This window comes from Natrix helvetica, assembly GCF_964273705.1.
Source record: "Natrix helvetica genome assembly, chromosome: 6".
In the NCBI taxonomy this organism is placed as follows: domain Eukaryota; kingdom Metazoa; phylum Chordata; class Lepidosauria; order Squamata; family Natricidae; genus Natrix; species Natrix helvetica.
The window spans coordinates 13,456,842-13,470,880 of record NC_138553.1 but is presented as its reverse complement, the minus strand read 5'-3'; the positions used below and the strand labels follow the sequence as shown (position 1 = coordinate 13,470,880).

Genomic DNA, 14,039 nt, shown 5'->3' with positions numbered 1-14,039 from the left:
CACTACAGACAAATGGTTATCCAACATCTGTTTATCCAATTTTCTATTCTAGCATCTGGAAAAAGAAAGGTTAAAAAGAATATGTGCACACAAATACACACACACACACACACACACACACGTACATTTTGGAATGAAATGTCAATGTCCTCTTTTTCTCCTCATCTTTTAGAGCTAGTCTCTCCAATTGCAGCATCAAAGCCAGTGGGAAAATATATCATATTACTTACAATATGGCTTGTAGAGTAGCTTAATATGTGAATTACACTGATTGCGAAAGAGTTCCCACAGCATTAACAGATGTTACAGTTGGCTGAAGAAATACACATATTCTCCATAAAATCACAGCATGCTATTCTACAGTATATATGCTGGCCATTACAAGGAGGAGGAGATTCCAACAGGTTGCGATACCTAGATCAATTCTGCAATGCAATCATGGTTATAAATTTCTTTAATTCCCATTGCTCCATCCTGAATGATTTGTGACCAGACCCCTGCATAATTGTGTAATTAATCCCAGGATTTTGGGCGTCAACACCCACATTCTTGACCACTTGCTGTGAAATGCCAGATTTACAGTAAAATACATGCTGGGGAAAGAGATGGAAATTGTGTGTTGGAAGAGGGTGGAGAAAAAGAGAAAAAAACCCAAGTAAATAATGTTTTCACAGCTAGGAAAACTCACATTAGCCTTACTGACTGAGGATTCAGGCCCTCTTGTACAGCTACTGTGATGGAATCAGGATTTCTTTGACCTTCTCATCTATTTATCATCACCATAAAATGCTAATAAAGACCAAAGCAATTTTCTCCAGAGCAGTGTTCCTCAACCTTGGTAGTTTGAAGATATGTAGACTTCAACGCCAAGAATTATTCAGCCAGCATGCAAGTTGAAATCCATACAAATTTAGGCAAGTTAAAGTCTTATCAGTCTTGCTCTTAAAATTTTGGCTTAATCCTACAAAAGGGTTCTCTGCATCATTTTGCACCACTTTCTATGAATACATTCAAACTCCACTGTAGTGGAAGGTGGACGTGCAACCATTTCTACAAGATAGAGTTTTTAATCTTCTCATTTCTATCCCAGTTCAGATTGTTTTGTATCTGTGCTAAAAATTTCCAGTGGCTCTGACTGCAAGTAGAAGCCTGAAACTGGATCACATGAAGTCATAATGTGATTTATTCAGTGTTTGTATCATTGTATTCTGTGGATCCAACCATTATGATTGCTCGGTGTTAAAACATATTAGGTCTTCAGTAATGATTGGGTTCATATGACATCTGAATTTATAAATCCCAATTTTAAAAGTGCATACTTATCTGTGTTCACATGCTACCCTTCCCTCAAATAACTACGATGATTTAACGGGGTGGCCTGATTCATCCAGTATGCTAAATTATAAATTACCCAAATGCATGGTACTGTGATCTTGAATATGTGGTGAGCCTAGACAAGGTTACAGAATAAGAACAGGACCGAGAAATAACTTCATTTATTTGTTTTAAACCATCACTAAATTTCAGCATGGCCTATTTCTTGGGATTGCGTGAGTCTACGCAATAGGGGAATATCGCACATGGCCCCTTATTTTTCTGGGAGACAAAATAGAACAAATGTATACAGCTAAATAATAATCTCTACACGGTTTACATTGTTATATAAACTGCTGCAATTTACCCTTAGTTTTTTTATTTCTTTTTACGATTACACACTCAGTTTCTCAAAATTAGCCGATAAATTTGCACAAATGAGCCACTTGGCACTCTTGTACAGCTACCATCAAACTGTCACACAATGTGCAAGATTTAGAATTCTCCAACAACCTAAGAAACGCATTGTCCAATCACAGACTTTTTTTCTCTCTTATGAACCAGCGTAGTTGTCCTCAGGCTCCCTGCCTGATCCAGCCTTTTCTTTCTCTTAAACACCACATTGCTCTCTGTCTCTTACATCTATCTTTTCAGTGAAGGGGGGGGGGGAGCAACAACGAAGGAGAAAGACAAAAACTTACTACTGTCAAATTATAAACACCCAGCATAATGGATTATTGTGTTAAGACTAACAAGGGTCCTTTCACGGCAGATAGTAATCCTTTTATTCGTGGGAATCCCTCTGTTTTCATCATCCAAGTCAGGGTTTGTTTACATTTGCCTGGGCATGTTCCTGAACTCTTGATATAACCGTTATATTAAAATTTAGGAATGAATTGGAATAGAAACCAATTCATTTTTGAGATTCATGATTTCACTAATGCCCATTTGCTGTAGCAATATGCTTCAAATGGTATGCTAATCTGCAGAGTCAAAAATAATGAACCTCTGTGAAGCTGTGAAAAATTTCTGGAGGAAAAATGGAATGACCTTCAAACAACAATAAGCTTCTATGATTTCTAGCTCGTATCTTCATATTAGCATTTGCGACTATAAAGAAATCAAAGCAGGGGTGAAATTCAGCAGGTTCTGATAGGTTCTGGAGAACCGGTAGCAGAAATTTTGAGTAGTTCAGAGAACCAGCAAATACTACCTCTGTCTGGCCCCAGAGTGGGATGGGAATGGAGATTTTACAATATACTTCCCCTAGGAGTGGGGAGGTAATGGGGATTCGTCCCCTTGCCACGTCTACCAAACCACGCCCACAGAAGTAGTAAACAATTTTGAATTTCACCACTGAATCAAAGCGAAATACAATGCCTAACAATCAATAATCTGTAAACTCACCAAAACATCCGCTATTTTAAGAAATCCCATGTATCTGTAAAACATGGCACATGTATTGAGGATTTCTAGCAATGTTTGGCATACAACAGCAGAGGTGGGTTCCTACCGGTTCGGATCGGTTCGGCCAAACCTGTAGTAACTTGGCGGCCTGGGTCGCTGGAACCGGCAACGACCCATGCCTGCCACACCCCTAGACTGGTTCTCCTAAGGGACCACCATCTAGTTTTTCGGTTCTGCCCATGCGCAGAACAATTTTCAGTGGAATTTCTTTTTTCAATTTTTAAGGTTTTGCGCATGCGCAGATCTTTTTATTTGCAAAATTTTTGAGGCACTGAACCGGCAGCAATGCCGGCAGCTACCCACCCCTGTACAACAGGTAGAGATGAGTAACTTTTGGTCATCTAAAAGCAATTTAGCCATTCTGTTTAGGCAGCTTAAGTTGGCATAAAGAGAGGCCTATTCCCCCCAATTGTCAACTTCTGGCCTAAGAAGGCCTCTCTCGTGATCCCCTTTGTGTTTCTGATCTCAGCATGGCCAATCCCTTGCTCATGTAGACAAAAATAAACCACCCATCCAAAAGAGAGAGGTATCAGCAGATCTGGAGGAGGCAGAAAATATTTTTAGAACCTCCCCACCAACAACAACAAACAAACTTGGAAGAGATTATGATCAGTAGCTACAAACCGTTGATTGACCTGTGGTGGAAATGGGGACTAGAATAGAAAGGAACACAGCTGAACAGTAAAATAATATTCCAACATTTTATTGCAAGTCACACTTATCAATTATAAACCCTATCTTTACAACTTATGCACATTCCTTTTAGCCTTAATATTTCGTTTATTTTTATACTACTCCTTCTCTCAAGAGAGCCCTTCATTATTTTAATTGAGAAATATATATATCACTGCCTATTAAGAAATAAGTACTGTCTAGCTGATAAACTACAGGGATCAAAATGCTAAAATAAGATTTAATCAGATTGCAATTCTCTATGGAGCAAGAAAAGAACACTGGAAGAAGGGTTTTTTTTAGCTTTTTTGGTTATAAATTTAAATGCTTCTATACACTATCAGGGATAAAATCTGTTCTGAATTTATGCAACATCTTAAGCCAAAGATTGAGTACATATTCGGAAAACCATTGTGTAACAAAGTGTGTTTTACTGAATAAACTACAACAGCTTGGGTATGAATACACTAAGCCAGGAGCAGGCAATTATGGTAACTTTATGACTTGTGGACTTCAACTCCAAAAAGTCATGATACATGTTTTAATCAGCAAAATGGTTGGGTTTAAACAAAGTACCAGTCAACATCAAACAAATATTACATTCTGATGCATTATTTAAAGAACCTAATCTCAGACTGAGTTTCTGCCAATGTACTTAATATTTCCATGCTCTAACAAGTTTTGGTTTGTTTTTTAAATACACATTAATTTTTCCATAGGAATAATTCAAGCAAAGCTATGAAAAAAGATTCATTTTTGGTATCATAAATACTGATATAGAATTAGAATTAATTTGATTAAAATTCATACTGTATCTTTTTTTTTCCCCAGTGGTTTCTTGTTGGGGTTAACTTCAAAATTGCCTAACAATTATCTGATGACCTTGCTGATATTAACCTACAAGATCTGAAACTTTCCCCCACAGCAGATATCAGACTGTGTATTTCTTTAGTAATTATTAATTTAACTTTTTTTTTAGGAATTCAAGAAAGATGCAGTAGAGTTTCCCCACATTTTATCCTCATTCCAACCACGTATAATTAATTGGGCTAAAACAGAGTCTTTAGCTAAAAAGTTGCCCAGTGAATTTTGTGGTTGAGTATGGTAGCTTCTCCATGAGCTGGAAAACAATCCTCATAATCTATAACTGACATAACCATGAATTACATTGTTTGGAAATTAGGGGAGGGTGTAGTCCATCACATTGGAAGAGTGACAAATCAAAATTCATCAATAAAAATCAGAATTAGAAAATACTAAGTAATCTAGGAAAAGTTCTTTATGTGTTTTGCCCTGCTGCCATGAGATTCATCAGAATGGCTGAGAAAAAAATGTTGTTCTGAAAAGCAAGCTGAACATTTAAAATAGCTTTTTATGATATTCTTTGTTATGAAGTGAGTGAGTCACCATACTCTAAAGCTACATTCAAAAACAGGAAGATACTGAATGATTCATTGGTAGGATGCATATGTCAGACTACAATAAGAAAATCCCACTGACTGAAATGACATTTTAACCTTAAAAAACAAATTAAAAAGGAGAAACAAATGAAAGGAAATGCAATTTATTATGTACAGAACAGTATTTCTTAACCTTGACAACTTTAAGATATAAGTGGACATCAATTCCCAGAATTCCCTAGCCAATATGGCTGATTAGGGAATTCTGGGAGTTGAAGTCCAGACATCTTAAAGTTGCCAAGGTTGGTATAGACTATAGAGGCTTATACCATGTTACAAAAAGCAAATCTGTGAACCATGGGAATAACAACTACTCATACACACATACCATACACACACTTGCTGAAATTCCTTCTGCTATACAAATATAACAAATCTATATTCGAGTCAGTCATTCCCCCCACCTTGCAGAAACAGGCTAAGGAAAACAATAACTATACCTCTGCTCATTTTTGAACCATATTTTCTGTTCATTTTGGAAACATAAATAGAACCAAATGTGATTTATTTGCATAATCCCCTTCCCTTGTTTTCAACAGATTCAGTTGTTTGTTCAGAACAATATTTGTTCAATTCTGTCTGGTTTCACAGCTTAATCTTTGGATTTATTCTAAGTAACTTAACATATTTACAACAGTGGTGGGTTGCTAACTGGTTTACTACTGGTTCGCTTGTGCTTGCGCGCAATGCTTCTGTGCATGCACAGAAATGTCCAGGTGGGTGGAGTCTCTCGCCACGGCTACTACCGGTTGGGCCAAACCGGGTTAAACCAGGAGCAACCCACCTCTGATTTACAAGTTTAAGATGCCTGATTTATGTGCTTAATTTCTGGATTGGAACATTTGTTATAATCTGGTCATTTTTTAAATTACACAAGTATGTTTTACTCCTAGTTATACTGTACTCCTTTGCCTGCCCTTCTTTACAGTACCCTATTTATGCTCTCATTTTCATAACATATCACAATAGCCAAAATTTCTCCTGGCTATATTTATTAAAAAATCTATATTTTAAGAAGCTTGGATGGGACTGTTTGCAGGTAACACAACAAATATTCCTTCTATTATAGTCAGGAAAGCAAAGTAAAATATTTTTAACCTCATAAATTCATTGGTTCACCTCCCACTGCCCTGGCTAATCTAAAAATGTTCATGTTTACTGCATATTCTGATAGAGCAGAAAATTAGACCTGTCTATCTTCCAAAAAGTATTTGAAAAACAGAAGTGAAGTTCAGTTAAGTAAGAATCCATAACTTTTACCCAGGGATGCGTAAGAGGGCTATTCCACACAATGGTATCAACCTAGAGCTAAAAAATCATTCAGGGATCTCATCCATTGTAAGCTGATCATGGCTGATTTAATCAAACTGACTGCAAGGATTCATACATTAGCATACTGGTTGAGATTTTGCAATAGACAGAGCCATATTTCAACTGACCAGTAGCAAAAGTGATAAAAGGAAACCCTTGAGCAAAAACATTAAATTACAATAAAAAGATTTTTAACAAGATTTAAACAAGCCTTATTATAGGTTTCAAAGAACAACCCAGTTACCTTTTTAATGGAAGTGACGATCCAACAGTTTAAAAAATCTTCTAAGTAAGAACAGATACACTGAGGTAATAATATTTTAAATACAGTTTTCAATGAGCTTCAAATTCTTTTTTTTTAATTTAGAAATTAAATATATATATAGGAGAAGCTTTAAAAATCTTTAAAAATAAATTAGAAAGGCACTCCTGGCTACCAAAGTTATCTCTACCCTTGTTATTTAAAAAGGAAGTCACGTTTTCCTTTCTGCTCTTTTAAAGGATCCATACAATTAACTACTTTAAAAAAGAGTCACCTGGGCTTTTTAAGGCAAACTTTAATCCGTTTTAGCACAGGAATTAATGGTCTCTGCCCTTAACCTCCTCCAACCTAATATCTTCCAGATGTGTCAAATTTCAGTTCCTATTTGGCAGACAATATGGCAAATGCTGGGAATTATGGAAGGTGAAATTAATTTAGGAGACATCAAGTTGGAAGATCGTGCTATGATTGCGTTAACACAATACACTGAAATTAACCATCTACGTTTTGAGGCATTGTCCATATTGTGTGTTTATGATTCAGCGTGTTGTGTGAATTTGGAGAAACTGATTATATTTTTCTTCCATTTATTCATGTCCAATATTTAAGACCACTTGAGCAAGACTCTGCAGTTTTCTTGGCAATTTTTTTTCCAGAAGTACTTGGCCATTCCTTCCTTCCTAGGCTGAGAAAAAGTGACTAGCCCAAGGTAACCCAGTTGACTTCATGCCTAAAATGGGACTAGAACTCCCAGTCCCCCAGTTTCCTGCCTGATGCCTTAATCACTGCACCAAACTGGCTCTCATGATTATATGAACTGGGGATAAAAACAAATGAACAGTCAGTACAGAGAAACACTTGTGGTTTACTCGATGATAAATATGTAGTTAGTAGAGGGAGCAATGAAAATAAAAGCAGATCATGGCTTCTATGAACTCGCAGATTTGTTTGTATGCATTTGCATAATAGTTTAGATGGACATACACTCAGATTTAGCTTTTGGAAAACTCAGGAGTACAGAAATCTAATAATGATCAAAGCTGTTTCCATGATAGTTGGCTGCATTATGCCTTTAGTCCCAAATGTACATTATAATAATGTATGATGAAATCATTCCCTTTATTTCTACTTCAGACTGTCCCTTTAATAGTTGCATTCCAGGCAAATTCAGCAGGGCAGTTTTCCAACAAGCCGAATTACAATACAATAATACAATAGCAGAGTTGGAAGGGACCTTGGAGGTCTTCTAGTCCAATCCCCTGCCAAGGAAGGAAACCCTACACTACTTCAGACAAATGGCTATCCAACATCTTCTTAAAGACTTCCAGTGTTGGGGCATTCACAACTTCTGGAGGCAACTTCTGTTCCACTGATTAATTGTTATGTCAGGAAATTTCTCCTCAGTTCTAAGTTGCTTCTCTCCTTGATTAGTTTCCTTGATTAGCTTCTTGTCCTGCCTTCAGGTGCCTTGGAGAATAGTTTGACTCCCTCTTCTTTGTGACAACCCCCGAGATATTGGAACACTGCTATCATATCTCCCCTAGTCTTTCTTTTCATTAAACTAGACATACCCAGTTCCTCAACCGTTCTTCATATGTTTTAGCCTCCAGTCCCCTAATCATCTTTGTTGCTCTTCTCTGTACTCTTTCTAGAGTCCCCACATCTTTTCTACATCATGGCGACCAAAACTGAATGCAGTATTCCAAGTGTGGCCTTACCAAGGCATTATAAAGTGGTATTAACACTTCACATGATCTTGATTCTATACCTGTTTATGCATCCTAGAACTGTGTTGGCTTTTTTGGCAGCTGCTGCACACTGCTGGCTCATATTTAAATGGTTGTCCACTAGGACTCCAAGATCCCTCTCACAGTTACTACTATTTAGCAAGGGACCATCTATACTGGTACCTTGCTCAATCTATAATTAAATGAACAAAAGCTCGAGGGGCAGTTAAGCTAAAGGTAAAGGTTCCCCTCGCACATAAGTGCTAGTCGTTCCTGACTCTAGGAGGCAGTGCTCATCTCCATTTCAAAGCCAAAGAGCCAGCACTGTCCAAAGACGTCTCCGTGGTCATGTGGCCAGCATGACTAAATGTCGAAGTTGCACGGAACGCTGTTACCTTCCCACCAAAGGTGGTCCCTATTTTCTACTTGCATTTTTACATGCTTTTGAACTGCTAGATTGGCAGAAGCTGGGACAAGTAATGGGAGTTCACTCCGCTACGCAGCGGTAGGGATTTGAACCACCGAACTGCCGACCTTTCTGATCAACAAGCTCCGTGTCTTAGCCACTGAGCCACCGCATCCTCTTTCAAGGGGCAGTTATTAAAGTTATATTAAGCTCTGGGGTGGGGGGGCTGATATACATTGATATGTCTCAGTCTAGTTCATTTTCCTCAGGAATTGTTGAGGTCCTGGGCAAAAAAGCATGAGAGAGAGAGAGAGAGGGAGGGAGGGAGAGAGAGAGAGAGAGATTTTTATACCTTCTGCTGGACTTTGAATTTGATCTTGTATTCTGACTGGTTGTCAGACTCCCATGGACGGGGGTCTTAGCTAACTTTGTAGGCTGTCTGTGTCCCAGGCTTGGTTGAGCCTTGCTGGGTGATGTAATCTTCCTAGGTGCCATGTGGTGAGATGGGTAGAGGGCTAATCCTATCATGTCCTGAGGGCCATGTCTTAATCCCATCACATTGGAGCTGAAGGGAGGGGGGTGCAGGGAGCTGCAGGAAGCTGCTTTGTCTTTAAAATGTGTTTATCCTTTTCTCATCCAGGGAAACATAATAATCTGCCTTTTTAATATTTCCTAAAATATTTCATTCTTCTAGGCGAGGGGTGGGTGCTAACTTCCTTCACTATGATTTCACATTTGCAAAATAATATTGCAATACAATATTACACTACAAGTACGACAGCGGTCCTCATGTGATGAGTTAAAATATACTACATTAATATTTTATCTGAAAAATCGTTCTAACGGGGGAATGTTCCAAGGCTCCAGGTTGGCATGAGATGGACTTGTTAGAGGGGAAAAAAATCTGATTAGATTTACATGGCTGTATTCTTCCTAAATCCCAGTGGTAAGGTATGACTGTGAGAGTTGGATCGTAAGGAAGGCCGAGAGCTGAAGAATGGAGGTTTTCGAACTGTGGTGCTGGAGAAGTCCCTTGGAGGGCAAAGAGATCAAATCAGTCAATCCTAAAGCAGAGGTGGGTTCCTACCGGTTCGGCCCGGTTTGGTGGAGTAGGTAGTAACTCAGCTGGCCATGCCCCCAAACCAGTTCTATCGGTGGCTCTGTAGGCACCGTCATCTTGTTTTTTGCTTCGACACATGCACATCTGCTAAAAAATACTTTGGGGGTAAGACACCCCTAACACCCTTCAGGGTGTCTGCTCTGTTAAGATACAGCCTGTTGTGCCTTAAAATGGCTTCTACTGTAGTGCCGTAAAATGGATTCTACTGTACAGCAGTGAAATTGCCGTGGTAACAGCTTCACAGTACTCCACAGTACTCCACAGTACCCCACAGTACTCCACAGTACTCCACATGGGGGCTCCCTCTGGTAAGGGGGAAAATCCAACATTAGAAATTACTGACATTTCCCCCTTATAAATAAATACCCGGGCAACGCCAAGTTATTAGCTAGTATTTTATATTGCAGAATCTGTCTTCCAGTTTACACGAGCTAAGATTCTCTTAACCTGGATTTAGTGAATAAACTATAAATTGGCTGAATTCAAAGAACAAACTGAGTGATAAAGGATGGTTTCCAAGATACAATGGATGGACTCACAGTGAACACTAAGCCAAAACCAACCCAACCCAACCCTGTTTCAGTATAATGTGACATGCGATTAGGTCAATGTATTACACATTCAACAGTATTGGACTTAGAATGTGGCTTCAGAGCTCTGCTCTGCTATGAAAATCCCTTTGATTTGTTCACTGTATCTCCGTCTAAGGGATCAAATTGAGATTCTGGAGATAAACAGGACGACTAAGCACTCTAGTGGAACAGTTGGCTACAAATGTACCGTATTTTTTGGAGCATAAGACGTATCTTTTTCCCTCAAAAAAGAGGGTGAAATTCTGGGTGCGTCTTATACACTGAATACAGCATTTTTGGTCTCCCGAAACCCCGCCCCCTTCACCAAAATGGCTGTGCCTAGCCTTTAGGAGACTTTCAGAGTGCTCTTGGGGGCTGGGGAGGGCAGAAATGAGCGAAAAACAGGCAGTTTTGGGGAGGTCTGCAGAGTGCAAATTTTTTTTTTTAATTTGCCTCTTCAAAATCTTGGTGCGTCTTGTACTCCCAAAAATATAGTAATGCAAACCAGTGCTGAAGAATGGAGGCTGTGAGAATTCAATCAGAACTAGCCTCCAAGAGCCTCTGTTGTTGAACTGCAGAATGCTCTCAATAGCATTGCACTTCTGTGTGTGTGTGTGTGTGTGTGTGTGTGTTTGTGTGTGTGTGTGTGTTTACTGGGAGCTGTATTCTCCGGAGGAGACAGCAGAGTGTAACCCCAGGGTGGTTTTTGTGGGGATAGGCAAGATGTACAAATAATTCATGCACATTTCTGATGTCTATTATTCTTTCATGCTAGGCTTGTGGCCATGCCAGCACACACACAGATACGTCTTTATGCTGCTTGAATGCTGAGGGGGTGGCTTTGGCTCATGGGGCTTAGAGAATTTCATCTCGTGATTTCCATTAGCCCTGTGAGGAGATGCATGCATACCTTTTCCTTTGTCCATCTAATTGAGCCAGCCAATATCTTGCTTTCCAAGCTTGGTTACTTGATTAGGTCTGATCATCTGAGGCTTTGTTTCCCTTCTGGGTCCAAAATCCAGTCTGTTCTCAATTAATTGGGAGAGACTCTGTTCTCCTCTCAAACTCCTTTGGTCCATCCAAATTTCTTGTTAGATAGCAGAGTACAGTCACAACTTAATAGCCTTATAATCAGTGGTGGGATTCAAATAATTTAACAACTGGTTCTCTGCTCTAATGACTACCTGGGTAGGCAGAGCTCGGTGGCCATGTGACTGTGTGGGCGTGGCCAACTCAATGTCACTCATGTCGGTGGGCGCTTCGCCTTAGCTGTTACAATGTAATAAGGGTTAACCAGAGAGGCAATTTCTGTAAGCAGGACAATGAAGATTAGGCTAGAAACAACACCAGAATGTTTCCTTCCTGCCTTCCTTACAGGATTAGCCCTGTAAAGTGGAAAAAAACCAAAATGAGATTTCTTCCAACAACCAGTTCTCTAAACTGCTTAGAAAGTTAAGAACCAGTTTTCCCAAATAGGTGTGAACAGGCTGAATCTCACCACTGCTTATAATAATACCTCATTGAGTATCTTTCTCAAGTGCTTCTTCTAAAGAAAAGAACACACACTAAATTTGGACAAAGAAAATAACATTGGCTTAGGGTCAACCAGACTGATTAAATAATAAGGAAATTCCCCAATCAAAAAGTTAGGTTATTGCAAAATCTCCATTCCCACCCCACTCCAGGGGAAGGATACTGCAAAATCTCCATTCGCGCCCCACTCTGGGGCCAGCCAGAGGTGGCATTTGCCAGTTCTCCAAGCTACTCAAAATTTCTGCTACCGGTTCTCCGAACTACTCAAAATTTCCGCTATCGGTTCTCCAAAACCTGTCAGAACCTACTGGATTTCACCCCTGATTGGCGTCATGTTAAAGATGGACAGTATTTTGACTTTATGAGTGGATAAGATTCCTAAGGGATAGATATACAGTGCAAAACAGGCTGGCAGGATCATACATGTAAGCCGAGCTGAGGTATTTGTCTTAGGTTTCCCCCCCCCCTCCTAGGTTTGGGAGAGTTCCTTTGGTTTTTGGAACTTTTAAAACTATATTAAACTCGTTTTGAGACCTATTGACATTTTTCAGAGGCATCCAAAGAGCAGAACAAAAGTGGATCTTAAGGGCTACTCTTGAACTGTCTACGCACAAATAAGTAATAAGAAGTAGGGCTGCCAACAAACAAAATCTTGTTTCTTGTATAGCTTTAGATGGAGTTAATCAGCCTGGAACTTTTATTAAAGTATAAAAAGTAACAATACCATTATTGGTTAATATATAGATAGCTAACCTTCCTCATGGACAGTAGAACAAATCAGTCCAGAGTCTCACTGGATGATCTCAAACCATCAAGCTCAAATTATCATATTTTGGACACATGATATAAAAATCCAGTTTCCTGAATACATGCTTAACGAGGGAAAAGTGGAAGGAATGAGAAGTGTATAACTGGCAATAAGGGTAGACTAGATTACAGTGGCGATGGGTGCACTTTGGAAGACCTTAAGGGGTAGGTTGGGGGCAGATCTTCCTGGAGAAAAGCTATTTGTACCTTCAACATGATTGATCAATCAATCATAAAAAGAAAATTAATAAAGAATATTTTTTCTCATGTAGAAGATCTTGTCTCTAGCACCTTCAATTAAAAGGAGCTGGAAGTGTGTGGGAAACAAAGATGGTATTCAGTCAGTTCGGACTGGTTCAGGTGAATCGGTAGTGGCGACTTGTGCCCCGACTCATGTCATCCTATTTAGCCATGTTTTCTAAGCCGTGCGCATGCGTGCAAGCTGTGTGCACGAGCAAAGCGCATGTGCAGAAGTAGCACACGTGCGCAGAAGGCCACATACATGAACAGAAGGCCACATGCATGCGCAGAAGGTGCTCAAGCTCACAAAGCAAGCGTGGGGGAGAACCAGTGGTAAATTTATGTGAAACCCACTGGTGGGGAAGGACATCTACATAAGACACTGGAGCCTAGGGTGGGTCAAATCTCAGGGCTCAGCCTACCATTAGCTCAATGAAACACCACAGAAGGTGGTAGATGTTGTGATTAAAGGGGACACAACCCCTTCTGCATTCCCCAAGCTAACTTGCAACTCTCGCAAACAGAGAAGAATGTTTGCCATTGCTAAGGTGGCCTTATAAATCTGGGTGGGGGGAAGAGAAGCTCCTAATTCTCCCCAATTAACAAAATGCCTTTGACTTCTCCTGCTCGATGCAACAGAAGGGCAAGCATGCAATCTGCACTTGCTGAAATTTCCTCTCCTATATAACTATTCAAACTACAGTATGGGATTCTGTATTTTGTCACCCTACTAGGGAGGCATTGACAAGTAAATAGTTTTAATTTAGAGGGACTCTTAACAGGACCCGCTTCTTCTTTGTCAGCTGTTGCCAAAGCTGTACCAAGGCTCATCCAAAATATAACTAACCATCTCTCCTGTAATCTTTTCCTCCACTGTAACTCTGTGAGATAAGGTAGAGTATGAGACAACAACTTGCTCAAAGCCAACTCATGAGCTTCCATACCTGGGGAACCTGTCCTGTCTGGTACACGTTAACAATTCCTTGTGCATCAGAACAAGGTTGCTTTCATACAGAATTTGAAACCATCTCTCCTTGAACAGAGATCTGCAATATTTCACCCTCCTACTGTAGTAAAAGTATGTTTAATACAATTGTATTCACATGGACCTGCATGTAAACACTGCTGTGTTTACTCCCTATTATTTT

At 39.6% G+C, this 14,039-nt stretch overlaps 1 protein-coding gene across 4 annotated transcripts in view; it reads right to left on the bottom strand.

The window, feature by feature from the left end:
- MICAL3 (microtubule associated monooxygenase, calponin and LIM domain containing 3) overlaps window positions 1–6,700 on the bottom strand; it is a 225,598-nt gene extending 218,898 nt beyond the window's left edge. For 3 of the 4 annotated variants that reach the window (XM_081958103.1, XM_081958102.1, XM_081958104.1), the window contains exon 1: window positions 6,469–6,699. The gene's annotated coding sequence lies outside the window, so the exon portion shown is untranslated. Of the gene's footprint in view, window positions 1–6,468 lie in introns of all 4 variants that reach the window. The other variant, XM_081958101.1, reaches the window with a different exon arrangement.
- Window positions 6,701–14,039: the final 7,339 nt, after the last annotated feature.